This window comes from Nyctereutes procyonoides, unplaced genomic scaffold (genome assembly GCF_905146905.1).
Source record: "Nyctereutes procyonoides isolate TBG_1078 unplaced genomic scaffold, NYPRO_anot_genome, whole genome shotgun sequence".
Classification (NCBI taxonomy): Eukaryota; Metazoa; Chordata; class Mammalia; order Carnivora; family Canidae; genus Nyctereutes; species Nyctereutes procyonoides.
The window spans coordinates 46,216,219-46,235,907 of NW_026575146.1; positions in this window are offsets into that span (position 1 = coordinate 46,216,219).

The following is a 19,689-nucleotide window of genomic DNA, read 5'->3' on the forward strand; positions in this document are numbered from 1 at the left end:
TAACAACTGTTGAGATCATCATTTGTCACTGCCAAAGATAGTCCTTTCTTCATTCAAGATCCCAGAGGCCAAAGACACCAAGGTGTGGTAGCCATCTTCCTGCCACCTGTGTTGTATTTTGATTTTGCTTATGGTGTTCTTTGCCATGCCAATTATTTAAACTTTATGTTTAATTGAATTTAGCAATCTCTTCTCTTACCACTTCTGTTTTTTTTTTTTTTTTTTTTTTTTTTTTATGGATAGCTAGAAATGGTTTCTCCACAACTAGGTTATATAGGAATTCACTGGTGTTTTCTGATAGTATTCACATGATTTCATTCGCTACATTTAGATCTCTAATGATTAGCCATGCATTCTGCTAGATAGTCTGAGGTTTGAATCTACTTTTCTCAATAATTTCAGATGACACTTTCACTATGAATTAAATGGATTGGGTCCATTTCTATATCTTCTTTTATGTTCATGATTGTGTTTGTCTATTTGTGTGCCAACACCATACTGTTACAGGAACTTTATACCTATATTTTAATATCTGATAGACCTAATCTCTCATTGTTCTTCTTTCTGAGGGTTTTTCCAAGTGACTTTTCAAAATTTATTTTCTATGGAAACTTTGCAACCAAGTTGTCTAACTCCAAAATAAAACCAAACTAAGCAATACTTGTGTTTTACTAGAACTATATTAAATTTACATATTAATTTGAGGAGAAATACTATTTATAATGATGAGATGCCCACCAAGAACAAGATAAATCTTTCTATTTATTCAAGGCCAGTTTTGTCTTTCCAAAATATTTTAAAGTTTGCATCTTACAGATTTTGTCTATTTCATGCTAACTTCATTACTAAGAATTTTGTCATTATGGCAATAAGGTTTTTCTTCTATTATGTTCCAAATGGTAATAGTTTATACATGGTAATGCTACTTTTTGTTAATTTTACAGTATACTTCCTAATAACTTGTTCATTGTTTCTGTTAACTTTGTCATTTATTCTCATCAATGTTCCAGGTATACTGTCATCTCATGGGCAAACAGAGATAGTTTTCCTTCTTTTCCAATTCTCACACCTCTAATTTTTTAATACAGTAATATAGTATCATTGCCTTTTTCTTGAGGAAAATATTTCTAGTTTTTCCTCATTAAATTAGATGCTAGCTTTAGAACTGATACACACACACATGCACACACAAATCTGTAAATATTAGATATATTTGTATGCAAAACCTTTTAAATAAAATTTTAAATAAAAGTCAACCACACATTAGATATATGTATTTTTCTAGAAATTCAGAGATGGTTCAAATACAGAAAATTCTGTGTTATATTGACCATATATAGAGCTCAAAGAAAAAAATTCATATGATTAGCTCTTAGATACTGATAAAAAGGCCAACAAAATTCAACCACAATTCCTATTAAAAAATCAATAAAAATAGGAATTTATGAATACTATTATAACATGATTATCTATAATTATATTCACATATAAATAGAGATAGAGAAATGAAGAAATAGAATTCAGTTCTAAGTGGGGAAATACTAGTTCTCAATGAGGAAAGATGGACATGTCCCTGAACTCAAGAATTATTCTTTAACATTGTTAGAAGTATAACCAATGCAATCAGATGAGAGTTATGATGCTATTTAAGCCCAAACAACTTGAATTTATAGAAATATGCACAATTGAACTGCTTCACCTGTGAATTAGTTACAGGCTGGATGATATACATGCAAGTACAAGTAGGAGGGGGATGGATTTACTGTGAAACAAAGGGGTGTTTTTGCCATCTACAGATCTGAGGAATGATTCATCCTGGGTTCTGAATCACCCAAAGAGCCCATACATGTTGTCTATAGAGTGAACGTTTACATCTCTCCAAAATTCCTATGTCAAAATCTAACTTCCAATGTAATGATATTAGGAGGTGCAACTTTTGGAAGGTGATTAGGGCACAAGGACAGAGCACTATGGATGGGACTAGTACCCTTATAAATGAAATCTTAGAGAGCTCCTTTACCATTTCTGCCATGTGAGGACATAGAATGAAGACAGTTATGAACCAGGGCCCGCACCAGACACCAAATCTGTCAGCACTTTTTGATCTTGGAACTGTCAGCCTCCAGAACTGTGAGAAATACACTTCTGTTCTTGTAAGCCACCCAGTCTATGGTTTTTTGTTATAGAAAACTGAATGGATTAAGAAATTGGTACCAGCAAATGGGGTGTTGCTGTAACAAATACCTAAATATGTGGAAGTGGTTTTGGAACTGGGTAATGGGTGAATACTGGAAGAGTTTTGAGATGCATGCTAGAAAATCCTACATTGCTATGAATAGGCTTTTGAAGGTAACAAGCCACAGAGAAAGCCTTCATCTTCTTAGAGAATACCTAAGTAATCCTGGATAGAATGTCAGTAGAAATATAAATGGTAAGGCTATTTTGATGAGGGTTCAGATGGAAATGAGGAATACATTATTAGAAAATGAGGTGATCCTGGTTATAAAGTGGTAAACAATTTGGCTCAACTGTGTTCATGTTCTCATGTTTTACAGAAGGAAGAATTTGTGAATAGTGATATTGGATATTTAGCTGAAACTATTTCCTCACAAAATGAAGATATGCCTTGGCTCCTACTAACTACTTATCATAAAATACAAGAAGAGAGAAATGATGAAAAGCAAAATCAGATCTATAAATACAGAGAACAAACTGATGGCAGCCAGAGAGGAAAGGGCTTGAGGGGACTGGCAAAACAGGTCAAAGAGAGTGGGAGATACAGGGTTCCAGTGATTTAATAAATAAGTTATGGGAACAGAAGGTGTAGCATAGGGAATATAGTCATTGGTATTGTAACAGTGTTGCATGGTGAAAGATGGTAGTTACACATATGGTGAGCTAGGACATGCAAAGAGTTATAGAATCATTATGTTGTATACCTAAAACTAACATTGTGTGCCATTTGTACCCAAATTAAAAAAAAAAAAAGAGGAGAGAAATAAAATTGTGGAATTGTTAGGTAAAAAGAAAGCAGGACTTAAAGATTTGGGAAATTTTCAGCCTATTCATACTATAAAAAAAGAAAAAAAAGCCCACTGGGAAGAGAACACGAAGGGTGTGGCCAACTGACCATCTGATAAAGAGATGAGTATCAATCAGCCATCTCAATAGAAGCCAAGAGCTCTTCTCCAAGATGATGGAAGAATGACATCAAAGAAAATTTAAAAATCATCAGGGCTATCTTCTTGGTTTCAAAGTAGGAACCATAGTCTTTTTTTTCAACAGGCTAGAGGGTCTCCATCCAAAGCTGTGGGGGAAGGGCCATATGGGGCCTTGGGGTCCAATCCCTGCCCAGCAAATTGGTGGAAACAGAACTACCACCGCATTGGGGCCAAAAAGTGGGACCTTTACGACTCGGGCCTGTAGGGTAGACCACTGAGTCAAAGAAAATTATTCTCATGGGGTTTGCCTTATAAGGTGGGCTTACTTGGGATCAATTATTCTTTTCTTCTTTCCTATTTTTCCCTTTTGAAATGGAAATGTCTATTCTATGCCCGTCCCACCACTGTATTTTGGAAGTGCATGACTTAAATGGTTTTGCAGGTTCACAGCTGGATAACAATTTGCCTCAGGATGAATCATATCTTGAATCTCATCCATATCTGATTTAGATGATATTTAGATGAAACTCCGGATTTTAGACTTTAGAGTTCACACCGGAACAAGTTAAGATTTTGGGGCTTTTAGGATGTAATGAATATATTTTGCATGTGAGAAAGACAGGAATTTGAAGGACAAGAGGTAGAATGCTACATACTGAATGTTTGAGTCCCCCTAAAATTCCTAAGTTGAGACCTAACTCCTAATGTGTTGGTATCAGAAGGTGGAGCCTTTGGAAACTGAGTAGTTCATGAGTGCAGAGTCCTCCTCAGGATTAGTGTCCTTATAAGAGATTTTAGAGAGCTTCTTCACCCCCTCTACCGTGTGAGGACCCAGAGAGAAGACAGCTATGAACCAGGAAGTGGACCCCCACCAGACACGGAATCTGCCCGCACTTTGATCTTGAAACTTTCAGCCTCCAGAACTGTGAGAAATATTTTTCTGTTTTTACAAGCCACGCAGTCTATGCTATCGTTAGAGCAGCCCAAATAGACTAAGATAATGTCTATATATCAGAAAGCTCTTACACCTGGAAATACATGTTTTCAGAACTGATCACTGAATAAGTAGGTCTATGATGCTATCTCGGAAACTCTGTTCTTGCTATGTATTTCAAATGACACCTGAAACCAGACATGGTTTCAGGTGTCATTGTTTTACAAAGCTTTAGTTATTTGATTGGGTAGTTTCCACCTGTTTCAGAAAGGATTTAAGGAGCCTTACTAGAACACATGAAACACTGCTAGACCAATTTAGAGTAAATTTAAAAAGAGAAAATTAAAACTAAGAAAGTGAAATACTGGCACAGTTGAAGCTAATACAAAAAAAAAACTCATACCAATAGCTGAGAAGCACTGAGGCTCTTTGAAGAGGCTGGGACACAAAGCCAATCCTGGGGTATTGTGTGGCGTAAATTACTTTACACTCTCCCTCTTTCTCCAACTTGCAGTATTTGCATGTGCATAAAGTGGTTTAAAATAAACACCAAGAGCTGCTATAGGAAAAGAGGTGGCATAAAGGTTTATCACAGTCTAAAAAAGTATGTGCAAAAGACTGGAGTAAATCCCAAAACTTTGATAATGAGGCAAAGGTCTGGAGTCTGGATATGGGCAGAGCACCTTAGATTTTTATGTATTTAATATTTTAGCATGGGTCAGCAGGGTCAACCATTTCATCTCCAGCATCCGCACTGATGAAGCTTTCTTGATTATCTATGTCCTACATCCACTGTAGGGAATTTAAGAATGGTTAAATGATACCAAACACACAGACGTGTGTGTGTGTGTGTGTGTGTGTGTGCACTTACAACCATTAACATGCAGATAGGAAAAACAATTCAGAAATCATTTAAAGTAGGGTATCTGAAACCAGGTCTACTGGATACTCGTTATATAGTAGAGTGCAATGAATTATTACAGTTGATTTTCATTGGCCACTAAAGCAAAAAAGGGAAATGTGACAAAGTTGTTCTTCTCTGATAAAAAAAAATATCTTGAATCTCTTTAGGAAAAAGATTTTTTTCCTGCTATTAAATTCTAAGAGGAATTTACCAAATGGACCTATCCAGGAACAGTACTGAGTCATAATTCTACAGCCTCCAACATATCAGAAGATTGGCTTTTCTCTCCCTGGTTTATAGTTAGGTCTTTAGTTAGTTCCTTACATGTGTTTTTTCCTTATTTAGATTGCAAGCTCTGTGAGAATCAGAATATGTCTGTTCAGCTTTCTAGTGTTGCACTTTTCTTGATACAGTAGGCACTAATAAGTGTTTATCAAATGAGTGCTGAATAATGAATGAATAAATGAACAAACAATACTTTGAGTGTCCAACTAATTGCATCTCTCAGCTGTTACCTAAAGGATTGGCCTTGGGTAGTTATTTAACAGATTATTTATCTAACAAGTATTTATTGAGCAACTAATGTATGCCAGCCAGTATTTTTAGTACTGGGATATGGACAGAAAACAAAAGAAGTTTAACAAAACTTCCCTCATTTATACTGCTTACATCCCAAAGTGGGTTGGAGTATAAATAAATGATTAAAATATAAAATACGTTAGATGACAAGAAGTGCTTTTGAGGGAAAAAGAACTGACGATGAAGAGAAGAGAAATAAATTCTGAGGTGTGTGTGTGTGTGTGTGTGTGTGTGTGTGTGTCAGAGAGAGGGAAAAAGAGAGACAGAATAATCTAGGAGAAAAGACAGGCTTTATGCATCCTGGCTCCTTATGGAGGCTGATGTAAATAAAAATAAAAAACATACTGAGTTAGCTTTAATGGTTCTAAGGCAGGTAATGGTGGTGATGGAAAGAGTCTTAACTTATACTCAGAAACACACAGTCATGGGTAATTGACCCATTTTGCTGCACAGAGATATTTCTGGATACATTCAAATCATACCACATTGGCTAAGTGCACACATGGTAGGAGTGGACTGGGGAAAGTGGAGGAGAAGGCTAGAGGCAGAAGAAATTCTTGGGTGCATTGGGACTTCTTGCAACACTGCAACAGTAATGTTTTTCAGAACATTCAGAACTTGAGAATTAATTTCCAATTGGAGGTCTAAATGTAATTTAGGTAGGCAAAAAGTAATTTCCTGGGTTGGATTTGGGCCAGGGCATTGGAATTAACACCTCCTCTCTTACAAAAAAATTGCCAGGGGATCGCTAATAATCACATGCAAGCCTGACCTCAGATTTACAACTCCAGTGTAGGCTGGTATCTTCAGAGGGCAACTCTGATTAGCACTTCGAACAAACTCCAGGTGATGGATGACACCTGAAAGCCATTTACTGATTTACATGCATTCTGAGCTCCCAACAGCCCCTACGTGCTTCCTTGAGAGCTCCTGTGCAGAAGGACCGCCAAGACTACTCTGTCAACTGCTACAAGATCTGATCAACTGATACCAAAGGACCTCTACAGCTAAGAAAACTAAAAACTTAAAAAATTAAATAGGTCAAGAGATTCTTGCTGTGGTGATTATTATTTTTAAGCAGGTAAATACATCAATACTTCAGATACACTATAGGTGGTGAATATTGAATTAAGAATCTCAGACCGAGTTTTTATGTCAACCACTATGAAACTGTCAAATCCAGCAAGTCACTTCACTTCTTGGAGCCTCAGCCTTCCTATTCCTATGCACCTAGAATGCAACCCAAACAACTTACCTGTCCTAAAAAATCACCACCTGATTTATCACCCAATGGTCTAACTTTAACATCTGTTCCTATGCTCCTCTCCCTGCGATTACAGCCACACTAGCCTTTTTCTGTCCTGCAAATTTGCCACCCTTGTCTGGACTCAGGGCCTTTACACTTTCTTTACCTGCCATGTGGAACAATACTGTCACAGAGCTTTATGTGGCTGTTTCTTCCTATCATTTAACATGACCTTCTGGGGTGCCTGGGCAGCTGAGTCAGTTGAGTGTCTGCCTTTGGCTCAGGTCATGATCCCAAGGTCCTGGGACTGAGTCCCAATCTGGCACCCCCCTCAGCAAGGAGCCTACTTCTCCCTCTGCCCCTTCCCTTGCTTATTCTCTCTCTCTCTCTCTCTCTCAAAAATAAATAAATATAACCTTTAAAAAATGAGAATTAAAAATAATAAATAAAACAAGATATGACTTTCTCAGAGGCTCTACCTCATCATGTAATCCAGCGTTGTTCCTTGCTTCATTAATTTTTTTCTTATAGCCTCCCATTTTATCAATTTCACATCCTAAAATAATCTTTTTAGTTCAATGATATACCTGCTTAATGTCTTCTTCCCCACAGAATCAGTTCCCAAAAGGAAAACAGTCTTGTATATCTTTCCCACCAATTTATTCCCAATATTTAGGACACAACTAGTGGAAAGCAGATCCTTAACAAATATGGATGAATAATGGGTATTGGGCCCAATGATAGTCTCAGGCCATCCCAGTTCCAGTAGTGGTCGGCGGGCCCATGCTTCCCAAACTAGGGTAGCTCTCAGCTCCATGCAACACCAGGAGCTAGGGAAGTTATTTGTAGTGTCTCTCTTCCCCTGCCCCACCCCCTGCCTGCCTATTCTAGATCTAACCTCTTTCTCCCAGAGGCACTGTTCTCAGTTACAATCACAGAGAAGAAGATTTTGGGGTAAGGGTAACATGAGATGGAATGAATTAAAATATGTAAAACTGTGCCTAGCTCATAGTAAGGTACTGAATGTTTTCCCCATTTCTCCCTGCCTGGCAATGGTGACATTTGATAGAAATATTAAATAAAATGTGGACTTGTTGACTGAAATTTTTAACTATGATAAGATTTCAAAATAGTTTCTAGTAGGTGATTTTCTTTTTTTTTTCTTTTCTTTTTTTTTTTTTTAGTAGGTGATTTTCAAGTGTTACAGGTTTCCCATGACAGGATGGGAAGGTCAAGGATTGAGGAAGAATGAGTCAAGTTGAGACTGAGCACAGTGTATGAGGGCAAAAGGGTACTAAGTGACTGGGGGATGAAGCAGGACCCATGAATCCATGAAATCCAAGGCAAGCATGTGCCTCATTGTGGTGGTGGGAAGGGTGATACAGAAAGAATGGGAGTAGGGAAGTAAGGCAGGTGAGTGTTTCTTGCCAAATGACACAGTCAACTGAAGGTCTCAAACTGGCAGCCCAGAGGGCCTGGCAAAAGTTATGTTTTGTGTGGCTCATATGAGTCACTAGTTTAAACACAAAAACTGGATGCCTCTTGTCAAAGCATGTCATTTTATAAAGATACCCTCCTTTTTCACTGACTTCCATTACGTACAGTGTCCATAATGGTGGACACATAAATGGTGTCCATAAACCATTTCAGATCGCAACTACATAGCTTGAGAGTGGGATTATGGCCAAAAAGCAAGAAGCAGAAGTCTTACAGTCAAGAATCTCTAAAAGCTGGAGATATTACAGGAGTAAGGCAAGACCAAAATCGGTCAAATGCAACAGCCACCCTTCTCATTGATGATATTTCTGGAGCAATGCTGTCTTAAGTGGCTGGGTCTGAATATTTAGATTTATCCTCTTTTCTGTCTAATATAATGTCTAAATCTCTCTCCTTCCTCAAAGAGACACCAGTATCCAATGGGTTCTACCAGCTTACATGTGAAGTTCCAAGAGACATCCTGCCTGGAATAGGAAGGAGGGCAGTTATATCTTGATGAACCTAGACAATTTCTTCTGAGAAGAGAACTTCTGTATGCCAGTTTTATCAGTGACCATCCAAGTAAATAAAGCTCACCACAGCGGGAAATTCAACAGGCATCATTCAATCTGAGTATTTGGTCACTAGGGGTAAGAAGAACTGGAAGATCAACCAAAAGGAGGGGAGGAAACACAGAGATTAGCAACTATAGGGAGCTGTACCACTGTGAGGACTGGAGAAGGGAGGCAATAGAACCGGAGTCCAGAAGTCTGGGCCATATATGGACATGGAATCATGGTAGGCCTATGGGGCGGACAGGTTGGAAAGAGGTATGTGGTGCCATAGCCATTGTTAGATATTCACCTGAAGAAGAGAGAAGAGGGAAGAAATCTTTGACTTGTATTTTCTTCCTGCCTGCCAGCCTCTAGCCAATCTTCCCCCACTGCTCTCAAGAAGTCAGAAACTAGTAGGTAACAGAGACTGGAAATTATAGTTTGCAGGGGGTAGATCCTTCTGATTCAACGAAACAAGAGAAGATGAGTCTGAGAACTACCAGGTCCCACAACAGCACAGGGAAGGGCTGGAACATTTGCTCCAGTTCACCAAAGCACGGTCTGCCCATCACGGACTGCTCCACCACCCCTCAGGGGCTCTCTTTTTTTGTTTACTTGTTTTCATTTATAAGATGCTCTTTCTGGGTTTGCTGTCAGCGTGATATTGCCATCTCGCTTTAAAAGTTTCCTTCTCACACAAGTGAAACCATTCAAGGCCATTTGATCTAGATGGGTGGTTTCTTTCAGTGCCAATTTAAAATTATTTTCATAAATATATATGCATTTGAAACCAGCAAAGAAAAGGAACAAATCTGAGAAGAGAGTGGAGTGCTAACACAAACCAGAAATCCATTACAGCGTGCTTCACAAATACCGTAGGTAATTAAAGACTTTTAAGGGCAACTACAGTATTATTTACTTGACAGTGGAACTCTTACAGGCTATTATGTAAATATACATTGAGCACATTTTAAAAGTGCATGCTATTTACTATTCATAAGTGTTGTTAATATGTATTTCATTTAACCCTAAGGAGCCATTTCAGTCTCCTGTGTGAATTTACACTTATGAATGTTTTTATAAAATGCATATTATTTACCCAATAGGCAGCTCTGCCATAGGAAATGCTAGAGCTGATTGCCAATTTAACTTCACATGAGTTTCCATGCAATTGTTCTGTAGGCCTGCCTGCATGATTGGGCATCCCTAAATAGTCCTTCCGTTCAGAATCCTGCAAGTCGAGACCCATGAGCTGTTCAAATGAAAGAATTTTCCAGTCTGTTTTGGTGGTTCTGGGGGTTTTAGTATCACATAAAAAAGGGCCAGTATATGTCTCATCTTAGAAAACAAAATAAAGATTTCAGCACTGAAGATGGAAGTCTATAAAGTATATGTGTATAATCACCTTGTTTGCTCTGTGTCCTGAAGTCAATATCCACCAAATAAAGACAAGCAGGCTCTAGAATGAGATACTGAAAAAGTGAACTCCCTCCCTCTAGCCATCCCTCTGGGCCTCCCTTCCTTCCTTCCGTCTTCCCTTCCTTCCTGTCAGGATGGAATCCTTCCTGCCTCAGTCATTTTCACTAAGACACCAATGTGATCCCCTTCCCCCTCTGCACACACACCATATGCAGAATTCACAAAAGGAATGAAGATTCCTTGCCAATACACACACCATATGCAGAATTTACAAATGGAATCTGTTCCATGACTCCTGTACCCCTCAGGCAGATCAAAGACATAACAGGGATCAGAAAAAAAAAATTAAAGAGAACAGACTGGTGAAAAGATTTCTTCAGGGAGTCTTAAGCTGAAAGTCCCTGCTCCTTCTCTTGGAAGAGGAGTGGATGAAAGTGCCACTTTCAAACCCAAAACCTGGAGGGACACACTGAAAGCTTTGAATTTGTTCTTATGGGAGAAACAAAGACTGGGTGCTATTCTTATGACCAATAAAGCTAACACAGATTGAGGACTGAGGGCTGATTTCTACCCATGAAATCTAGAGAAAAAAAGAAAAGCTACTGAACAATTTTGATGGCAGACCTGAGAGCCTGTTGCTGTGTTGAGGTTGTCCTGCAGTTCTGGAATTCATCAGGACAAAGATGTGGTAGTGTATTCTAGCAATTTGACGTGCGCCATGGTGCAGAGAGAAGCAGGCATCAGGCTGTCTTGAGCCCTGAGTGGCTGGGGGTATGAAACTGGATGCCTGGGCCAGGGGAGAAGGCAGAAGCAATTGCCCACATGACAAGTGGATCTGGCCAAAAGCAAGGATAAGAGAGAGATCTCTAGTGAAAAGATTCGCTGAGGAAAGTACAATTGTGCTCCACATAGGAGTAAATTTTAACCACCTGCCAGGTCCAGGGAATCAGAAGCCACCTAAACTGAGTAAATACCCATCTCCTTACATCTCTTCCCTCCTCCTTTTTCACCCTGGCAGAGAGTGAATAGTAGCTAGAGAAAATGACAGTGGACAAGAGGAAAAAATTTGGAATAGAAATTCAAATTCTTTGTGGTAGATTGGCCACAAAATCCTCCCCCTTAAAATTGGCCACACATCCTCCCCCTTAAAATGTGGTATTACACATCCTTTCATACAAAGATGGAGTCTGTTTCTCCACACCTTGAATCAGGGTTGATTGGTTGACTTGCTTTACCCAAGTCTGAGAGATGGTTAAAGCATTTGGATATTTGGAGTTTACTCTCTGTTGTTTGTCTTGGAAATCCAGTGACCACTACACTATGAATGAGCCTGGGCCAGCTTGTTGGAGGATAGGAAATATGTATCACAGTGTCCCAGCCAATAGCCAAGCAACAACCAAATACATGAGTGTCGCTAACCACCAGCTGACTGTTGAAGCACGAATGAGTGCAGCTGAAACCACTACGAGAGCCAGGTCTCTGAACCTCACCCAAATTGCTGATCCATAGACTGTGGACAAGTAATGATTATTGTTTTAAGTCACTAGGTTTTGAGTGAATTTATTATACAGCCAGTGGTAACTGATAGAGCCTTTCCCCCACAGGTAGATTTTCAGTCTGAAGCAAGCCTGAACTAGGGAAGAGGAGAAGTTCAAATGTCTGCAGGTTTACACGTTTGATTTTCTGAATCAAGACTGTTTTTGATATACCATGACTATAAGAGTTTCTAACACCTAACAATCACTGGCCTGCATGAATTTCCATCTATCAACAGGGAGAAATCACTCCTAGTGAATAAAATCTGAAGAGATGATAAGACATAAACCAAAAATTGCGTTTTGATCAAAATCCATGTGTTGTTTAGCACACTGATTACTCTTTAATAAACATGCATTACATGCCCAGCATAATGGGCCTGGCATGACCTCAGAATAAAATGCATGGCATTTCTGAACTTCATGAAATTCATTTAAGTTTTTATAATGTGGACTCAAATGTGATTTTTTTCAAAGATATTAGAAAATTAAAATGGACTTCATAACATTTGATATTAAGGCTTTATAATTTATTTTCCAGGAACTTGGTAACAAGAGAGGTGCCTCTATCAACAGCTTTTAATGTAAGTATCAGATTAAACAATATGAAACTGCCATTTTTATAAACCAAAAATGTAGAGGTATTAGGAATTTTGTATAGTTCAAGCTAATATAATACAATGCCTAGGTTAACCAACATGAGAAAGAGCAGAAAAGAAAAAGAAATAACGTGAACTTTGAAAAATATGTTGATAGGTTGATTGGCATTCCAACACTTCCCCAATATTTCTCCAGCCCCACTCCCTCACAGTTCCTACAGAGTTTAGAAAAAGAAAATTTACCTTTCTAGCCATAGTCAAGTATAGGCATATGGCACTTTTTTGACATATACAACCTAAGCTGGAGCTTCTGGAAAGACATTTGTTCTCTTAATAAAAAGGGTGGATGAGGCTGGTACCATGCTATCTTTTCTCTCTTCTTCCAGTCTTGGGTTTGATAGTGTAGCTGTCAGCTGGCTAAAAGGTTAAAAATGCTGATCAGAAGGATAAAAAAGAAGTTGGGTCCATGATCACATCACAGCACTGTCACACCTGGGCTTTCTACCTCCAGATTTTTGCTACTTGAGAAAAACCAACTTGTATTTACTTAACCTGGTTTTCTGCAACACACAGCTAAAAAAAAAATTCTTATATGGTAGTAAACACAAATGTATAAGCAGACACGTAAGCAATCATCAGGATTTTCTGTTTAAAAATCCTATTAATAAGAGTTAGAGAAAGTGCTTTTTCTAGCAATTTTTATTAGAATTTGTGTTAAATATGTCACATTTCTCTGCTTTCGTGAGTACAGAAATCACGAGTTTGACTTTTTTTTTTTATACTTTAACCATAGTTTAGTGCCATGGGCTCATCTTTATGAACACCAAAGATTAATTACTAGTAGTTTGAATTACGAATTAGCAGCTAGCCACCTGTTTTTGACCAACATAAGTGACAATTCCATAAGGTTCAACATAATATACAGCCCTGTTGCTATAGGTGTTAAGAAGTTTCTGAGATTTGGTAGCTCCTGTGTGGATCCCAGAACATACTTGTGAGGTACAAATTTATATTTTTATTTATTTATTGATATATTTATTTATTTAACAAAATTTTGAAATTTACTTGTTTCCCTGAAATTTTCCTCCTATACATAAAAGAAAGTTTAACAAAACTTCTAAGTATTTATGGTTTGAGATTTCATAGCACCCAACATGGTACACACACATACACACACACACCAAATACTCACTATTTTACTGATTAAAATCTGATTGCTGGAAATGGGTTGGTGTATCTGAACATACCACACACATACATATATATCATGAGTATCTTATAAAGATCTTCCTTAGATCAAATTATTTTAACTTTCAGGACACACTAGAATTTCTTCAAAATAAGAATTTAAAACCCAGATCTCCTAGGCTTATTAAATGCTAGTAATAGTGACACCATCATTGATAAGACATTTAGTAGTATTTCACTGGTTATTTATTAATTTGCCTTAAAAGATAATAAATATTAGTAAAGTTTTTTTTTGTTTTTCTTTCTTTTTTCTTTTCTTTTTTTTATAACACATTCACTTTTGAAAGCTGTCTGGAATGTCAAACATAATGCATTTTGCATTAGTTCTATATAAATTTTCATTGAATTCAAACTTTTAAATAAATCTTCCAATATCTAATGCATCATATTATCAAAGCACAAAAAACCATTATATGATTATAAGAAGAACCTCAGAACTCACTGTCTTCAAATTTAATGGACTCCCAATGCTTTTTTTCCCCCTGCGAAGACTGTTTTTAAGACATTTCACGGTATTTTATACATTATAAATGGATTCCATTCTTGGCTTAGTAATTCACCTAATGGACAATGGATACAAAAAAGCTGTAACTCCAGGGACATTAAATTGGTTCTAAACTCTGAAAATTACAGCTTTTACAAAAAGAAGAAAATACTAAAAACATGTCTAATGCAACACTGCATCTAATTTTCCACTACCTCCAGATTGTGTCTAAAAGCTCCTAAACTTCTTAATGACACAATATGTTAAAATTGTGTTCCTGTATATTTAGATCTCAGAAAGATCTCATCCATTTTATAACCCCGAGGAGGGCTTACCAGCAAGAAGGGCACACATATGGGTTTGGAGGGCAGAGAGAGGAACAAGTGTGAGGCGCTCCATCTATCCCAGACACTGTGAATTCATGCCGGGGTAGGAAAGTAGCACCTCCGATGGCAGCCTCTCACTCACTGAGACAATAACGGATCCAAATTCCCAATTTAAGCACTGATCAGTGGGACTTCAGGAAAGGAATAGAAGAAGAACAGAAGAAAATGTTTTCTAGACATACCTGATGATCAACTCTAAGCCTTAAGACCAACCGCTAGTTTGGTAATCCCATCATTTAGGTCCTCCTCCATTCAGAGAACATATGCAATGTTCCCTGAAGCTAAATATTACATTTTAGTAATGGGGGAGGGAAGTTATTCCATTCAACCCCAAGAGCAAAACGCACCACACTTTGTGCATCACATATAACTATGAAAAATATGAGTAGCATCTGAAGGCAGAGGGTCATAGATTTTGCTTAGCATGGTATTAGCTGTCTAAATTCTTCTACGAGATATTCAAATTTTAAAGAGGATACTTCCCCACTCTCCTTATCTCTCCCTTCTGAAAAGTGATCCAAAATATTATTACAATAACATAAGTCCCTCCTTTTAATCTGTTTATGTTCTTCTCTATCTTATTCTGAGGTTAGGAAGTAATTATTTTTGTGTGAATTTCCCCCACATCTTCCCAAGCACTTAATGTAAGCATGGTATGGAGAGACGCCTATGTTATGTGTTCCTTTGCTATCCTGGGCATTTTACTCATTGATGATTTGTGCTGGAGAAATAGCAATTCAGTTCTAGCTTTCACTCAGTCCTTTTTTCACTTCTTAGCAAACTATGGTAGACTTTGCACATCACTCAGAGAATCTGTTTTGTTTTGCTCTTTTTAAAAAAAGATTAAGTTATTTATTTTAGAGAGAGCTGGAGCAAGAAGCTGGGGGCAGAGGGAGAGGGAGACAGAAACTCAAGTGGCCTCCACACCGTCCCTCCCCCCGCCCCCCCAGGGTTCCATCTCCCAACAAGGAGATCAGGACCTGAGCCCAAACCAAGAGACCTGAACTATGCAGGTGCCCCTAGAGAATCTCCATTTCTTTTAAATTAGTGCTTTTTGGCCATCCAGGTAATTAAAACTTCCTTTTGCCCGATACCACTTTTTACTCCAAATCTGACCTATTATAACAAAAATTTACCTAATCTGGGTCTTTTTTGGCTGCCTTGATTTCAGTACTTCATCCTCCTTGTAACAGGCTGATAATCTTTTTTTTTTTTTTCACGCTAAGGGAAGAACTCTTACCAAGCTTTAATTCTCAGCTTTTCTCTTAATGTGTACCTGTTCTCTCCTTAAGGGCCACATATCACCCTGTAGTTCTCGAGAACACTTGATTTTAATGAGAAATTCCTTATTTTGGTTCGAGGCTTATTAACTGCTCTTCTCTTGATTTGGTCTGAGTGCTTTGCCACAGCTGAATTCTTCTGTCTTGTTCCTTAAAGCTTGTTGGCTCTCTTCCATACACAGTCACATACCACACCTTCGTTTTATGTGAGGTAACTGTGGTAAGCATTTCCCACCATTTTTGTAAAAGATATTTGTGTGAAAATAGGCCTTAGTTTCTCCACATTCTCCCAATGCCCTATGTCCTGGCCTTCATCATTATCACCTAAGGCTCCCTGGAGTCCCTGGAATCCAAACATCTGAACTAATTTCACTCTCTCTCACCAACAATGTCACAGAAATCCTGTGAATCCTGGCTCCGAAATATCTTCAGAATTTGTCCGCTTTGCCTTCCTCCCTCTTATTTTATGTGCCTCCAAAGATAACTAATATATGTTGCAAAGTGCATCGTATGCATGCTGGTTTGTTTTATTCTATATTATCTTACTTTATTGCCTCAGACCATTCCATCATTAGACCAAGTAGATAAAGTAGATCATTTTTCTTCCACTCTACAGATGAGGAAATTAAGGCCCATGTAAATTAGGTAATTGTGTGAGGTCCCCAAACCAAGGGAGAAATCAAGTGTTTGTTCAGTTCCAGAGAATACACAAAATTTCTTCTTGCACAGACCACTGCCAAGCCGCTCCAAACTGCTCTTTCATACTCTAGTTTCACCCTCACCCTTTAATTACCTCTGTCAAAGCATTAAAGCTGGATCTCTAAAACATTATTCTGAACAAATCATCCTTCTGCTTATATAACTTTAGCAGCTTCCCATTATCTATAGGGCAATGCTTAATCTTTCCAATGAGCTGATAGGACCATCGGTGATCCAGCCTAACCTCTCCCACTCACACCATGGGTCTCACCCCTTCCATCCCACATCAAAGCTCCTGAGAGCACGGACACTGTAACTGTCCATGTTTTCTTACCTAGATGTCACCCTCTGCTTGCACTGCTCCTTTCTGAACTGTATACTCCTTATGTGTACCTGGTCATAACCATCACTTCTTCTATGGAAACTTACTGAAATGGCTTGTCAGGTATAATCTTTCCCTCCACTGAGACATCTGAGCATTCCTTTAACTCTATTGGAACATTGATTTGTGATCTCTCTCCCTTGATTATGAACATGTCAAGGGACAGGAACATATCTTTAAGATCTTTTTCATTTCTCCAGTGTCTTATATACAAATATTTATCAAATAATGCCCCAGTCTTTCTCTCCCCACCCCTTACCTTTTAATATCATTATTTTATTCCTGAAATAAAAATCATAAGCTTAAAGATATTATCCAGGGATCTTTCATAGAAATATTAACTTTCAGTCAGACAGAATTTACACCCTGAAGGATGCCATTTTATCATTTTTCTCTCTTGCGTCACTTAGAGTTTCTGGTACTGAATGCTGATAATTTTCCAGCCAGTAATCTTGCAGCACAGCAGTTCTCAAAGTGTGTTCCAGGGACCACTAAGGGTCCCTGAGAACCAGAGATCTGTGATGTTAGAACTATTCTCACAGTAATACTAAGAACATATCTGCCTTTTCACTCTTATTCTCTCCTGAATGTCCAGTGGAGTTTTCTAGAGGCTACCTGACACAATGATATTGTTAATTCATGGCTAATGGAATGTGCATATGCTTATGTTTTAAAAATTTCTGTCTTAAAAAAAATTTCTGTCTTCATTACTAATTCAGTAAACATTGATATTTAGCAAATACTGATAAATATTTCACATATCACATAAAGAAAATCTTATTGGGCTTTTCAATAATTTTTAAGATGACAAAAGGGCTGTTAGACTAAAAAGTTTGAGAACTACTGCTCTAGCAATATGCCGGCCTACAGTAAGTTGTAGAGTGCTAATAAGAACAGCATATGGAACAGAATCAAAATTCTTAAAACTACATGTGCAACTTCATTGTATATTTTTTGCTTCATAGTATATCCTGAAATACATTTTTATCATACTGGAATAATGTTGACAAAAGTCTACTTTCCAGAGAGTGATGTTGATTGTGACCCAGAATGTTGTGCTTTTTTAGGGGATTACAAACTACCTGATGATTACCAGTTCTAGTATCTGCCCAGGTAGCAAAGTTAAATTGGCTTCTCTACAAATAAAAGACTTGTCCTTTGTAAAAAATGAGAATGTGTACACATTTTCTTTATTCAGGCTCTTACAGAATTCAGTAATAGTAGGAAGAAGTTCTTTCTTCTTTTATTATACTAATTCCTGAACTAGTCTCTGAAATATATAATACCTATTTGTGTTCATGCAACAGAGAAAACTTAATAATTCCCAAAGTTTTCTTTTATTTAGTGCAAAAGTATAGCCTTTTTTCAAGGTTATATCCACTTCATCCACCTCCCTCATATTCTACATTATGCACATTTTAAAGAAAAATATCCTTTCCTTATGTCCTGATGTTTTCTTAAATGTAGTAACAAGAATGAATATGTGAAAAAGTCTCTTCTAGGATGAACCTTTAAGCTTCCTAATAATCCATATTTTAAATTTATAGTTTTTCTTATGTAATTTCTTCTCTCACTAAGGCATACACAAAAAGAAGTGCTAAGAAAAATTTCTACTTATTTCTACTTTCTAAAAATATCATGCATACATTCGTCTTGGCTAATCTTTCTGTATGTGGTTTCAAACAGATTACTTTATAACATTTTGACTGAAATAAAAATCCTTTACAAATTTTCACTGATATTAAACTCATATGAGACCTAAAATGCATACAAAGGAGTGTCTGTTTCTTTTCAAAGTGATGCATTACAAAACTCAGCCTGCATTAAAAGATCTATGACAGGATTCGACAAAAATAACAATTAGATAACTTAAATGTTGCTATCTTCCGGGATTTGGGGGAAGCCATCAAAAATCTGTGTATTGATTCTAGCACAAAAGTAAACAAAAAATAATTTCCTCCACTACTATCATTATCATGGAAATATCTAACTTTTGAAGGTGCAGCTAGATAGGGTTAGAGAAAACATTTTTTTAAAAAATCTGATCATAAAATCACGTTGAGCTAAGTCATCTTATGGAGTGTGAACCTTCCAGAACTACACCTAATTCTCAAGCTCATTGCCATGATACTCTCTTTCACGCACAGCTGCCCTTTCAGGCTCTACCCAACCCCATATAGACACCCTGTTGTTTCTCACATTTTCTTGTAATTTGAAGAGATAAATGGTGCCAGCTGTCTCCTGTTTAACTCAAGGCGAGATGATATTCAGCTCTTCAGGAAGTTGGTACACACCTCAGAAAACTTGCCAGGAGAGATGAGGAGTGATGGGTGTGTGCGTTTAATCAGGGAGGAAATGCAGAGGAAGAAATACCTGAATCAAGTTGCTGTAGTAACATTCTTTGGGGCTTTAATAGCCAGATTAGCACTAATGCTCTAAGTCATGAGGGAAACCTAAGGAGAAGGATGGGAGTTCAATACACAAAAGTGAGAAAAATATCTAGCATACTTGGGAAATTTTTTACATACATATACTTGGTTAAATCACCCATTTTCTCAGCTGGACAGATCAACTGGGCAAAGAAGAGGATAGGCAGAGTGCTATAATTAAAGCAAATCTTTAAAATGCTCTTCTTATAGGAAAATCTATTGAAATAAATAAGGATATGCATCGCTGAGTATCAATAGCTGACACTTTTTGGTGCTTACTATGTGCCAACGACTGTCCTAAAGGGTTTGTGTGGAGTAACTGATTCAAATCTCACAAATATCGATGCCAGGGATAGCTATTATTCTCCTCATTT